Source organism: Sorex fumeus, unplaced genomic scaffold, assembly GCF_029834395.1.
Source record: "Sorex fumeus unplaced genomic scaffold, SorFum_2.1 ptg000122l, whole genome shotgun sequence".
In the NCBI taxonomy this organism is placed as follows: Eukaryota; Metazoa; Chordata; class Mammalia; order Eulipotyphla; family Soricidae; genus Sorex; species Sorex fumeus.
Window position 1 is genome coordinate 43,505,224 of NW_026606179.1, and position 3,124 is coordinate 43,508,347.

Here is a 3,124-nt window from a genome sequence, read left to right on the forward strand (position 1 = left end):
TATTTTAAGAGTGGAAATTTGAGTCTTGGCTCTCCCCTCTCCTGAATAAAAAGCACATCTTACAGTATTTTCTATTTCATGGTTTAGACACCTACCTCACTTGGCTTTCTTTCTTACTCCAGACATCCCTGAAAACCTTGGGGATGTAGTATGAAAGAAAAATGACACCCCTTCCCATTGCTACTTCAGATCTATTTTACTAGAGAATTCCAGCAAAAAAAACCCAAAAAACAAAAAACACCCTTAAATATGTTGTGGCTTTACTGAATCAAGTCACCCAGTTCATATTTAGAAAATACCCTCTGTTTGAGGTCCCCCAAAAGAGAGATAGCCAAACAAAATCTGCATCTCAAAACAGTGTTAAATCAATCTTGGGTTGAGAGAAAAAACAGGGAGTTTAAAATCACAAGTACAGACATATCTAGGACCCCAGTCCTTCTGGACTGATGCTTCCTTTGGACTCTTCATCATTATAAATGTTCTCTGCCATCTGCCACACTTGCATACTATTGTCTTCTGATACAGAACATATTACCCAAGGTTCATTGGGATTCCAGGATAAATCAGTTATTTGAGCAGTGTAACCAGCATGAATAAACAGCAATTTTGGTGTCCATCCTCTGCATCATAGGGGGATTGTTCTTCTCCAATTTTACTCAAATCCCAAACTTTCAGTCTACAATCAGTAACACTGCAAACCAAAACAGTCTCATGGTGAGGTGACCACTGAACTTGGAATATTTTATTCTTTTGTTATTCAAAGGAACGCAACTTTTGTCTCAGATTTTTTAGGTCCCACAAGGATCTTGTCAGGTGATCCTGTGGCAAGAATGAACTCACTATAAGGGTTCAGAGAAAGGCAGTTTCACTTTAGTGTTGTGGGAATCAACTGAGTGGCTTGGTTTAGAAGTGTTGTTTGAATGAGTTGCTGATAATCATCAGTTTCTGATTATCAGTAACTGAAATAAACAGAGATTCATGGAGCAGATGCCAGGAAACCTCCTCTACGACTGCTGTGTGGCCGGCAAAGATGGTCTTTGCATCCACAACTTTTCCTTACTTTGGAACAGCACTGCCGTCCCACAGGCAGATGGTATGGTCATCAGAAGTACTAGGTGCCCACCGAGATTTAGGTTTCAAGAAAGCCCATGTCCTTCTTTCTCATGTGCACAGAAATACAAGTCTGGGTTGCATTCACCAGAAGGGTCTGGTTTATTTTTTTTCTTTTAAATTTTATTTTATTTTTATAAAGTTGTCCACAATAATTTATTACATTCAGTATTATAATACCAATCCTACCACCATTATACCTTCCCACCACCATTTTTTCAAATATTCTCACCTCCTTTAAAGCATGCCCCTAAATAATTTATTTTGTATTACTTGTTATGAAAAATCCACTAAAAATTATCCAGAAAAGTTTCCTTAGAGGAAAGTATGTGAAGATTATTGTATCTCACCCTAAAGCCATTAAGCCCTTGTACAAGAGATTGCTAACATGTTGTTAGAGGTTGAGGCTGTATGTAAATGTTTTTGGTATTTTGTTTAATTAATATAATTTTTCCCTATTTTATACCCCATCAAATGCGGTATGCTACTCTTGGTACATCAGTGGCATAGAATATGAGATATTGCTCTAGGAATTCTGAAATTTTAAATAGGGTGATATAGTTGGGATTAAATTTTTAACCGGATGGTGACTTTGTGGTCCAGAGGTAACTCTGCAGCTCGTGGCTCTCTTCTGAGATTTGTGAGTCTCTTGATCATTGCCATTAATGAGCTTATATGGCACCAGAGGCAGTCCATGGGCATGACTACCAAGATTCTGGAAGAACAGGGAGATGGGGGGAGGTTGCCCATTCCCAGCTCTGTGAGAGACTGGAAAATTTGGTCACAAAACCCGCATACCTGAGTTTTTTCAGCAAATTCATTCATGATTGAGGCTGTTCCAAGCTTGACTATGAGCATGGCAGTGATTGAGTTCTTGAGGGTTTTGGCTGCCACGACTCTGTTAGGGTGGGTAGTGGGACTCATCTGCTCCCTTCCAGGTTACCCTGTATGACACTTAGCCTGGCACAGGGTCTGGAGGCATATCTGCATCATGTGGCTTTATTCCAAGATTAATTTGTGAGTCTTTAGATAATGGCCATTGATGAGCTTATATGGCGCCAAGAGGGTATGGTTTTGTAGGATACTTTGTATAATCAAAAACAAGAAGATCACTGCATGGGTTTTTGTTACAGTGATGCAAGTGTTCTGAGGCATGTAGCATGCCCTGTTTGATCTTGATTTCTATTTCAATTTTTCCACTAACTGAACCCAAACCTCCCAATTCTCCTTTCTCACTATTGTAGTGTGAAGTATCAGTCTGGGTATCATCATTAGGGAGCTGCACACTGGCTATCAGAAGGTGGTTCTGTTTAACTGATGTGTGTGTCACTAGGACAAGTTGATGAGTGTTAAAATCTTTCCCTTTTGGTCTAGTCACATCTGAAATTCACTGTGCAGTGAGGCTAGGCCATTCCACAGCACGAGTCATCAGCAAATCATAAAAAAGGGGGGTATTTTCTTCCATATTTTTTACTCTTCACTCATCACACATTCTTCCACAGCATCATCAAAAGTTCTTGGTGGGCAGGCTAGTTGGGCATTGCTGGAAGGGAGGGGAGTCTGCAAGCACTTGCTCTGAGCGCACAGTAACTATTGTGTTTCCTATGGCCCCTGAATTTACTAGCCAAAGGTTATTGAATGCCCTAGTCTGTGTTTGCCTTGGAAGCTCAAATGTTTCTCTAATAGGAGGCAGAAAGTTGGCTGTAGTTTTCTGATCCATTCTGCCATTCTGCATTACTTGATTGGTGAATTACAGCCATTGATGTTGAATGAGGTTACCGAAAGAAAGGAATTTATTGCCATTATTTGTAGAAGTTATGTGTGTTTGTGAAGGTAGTCTTGTTTTTAAAGAAGTTCCTTCAAATCTTTTTGCCAAATTAGTTATGTGGCAGTGAAGTACCTAAACAGTGTTTTGGCCATGAAACTTTGTATCATTTCTTCAAATATGAATAAGAATCTCTTGGTGAGGTGTTTATTTTCTTGAGTTGTTTTTTGTTGTATCCTACCATTTTCT

The 3,124-nt window shown here is 39.4% G+C and overlaps 1 pseudogene; it reads right to left on the reverse strand.

The window, feature by feature from the left end:
- Positions 1-421: 421 nt before the first annotated feature.
- Positions 422-2,554, reverse strand: LOC130044228 (histone-binding protein RBBP4-like; annotated as a pseudogene).
- Between the last annotated feature and the right edge of the window lie 570 nt (positions 2,555-3,124).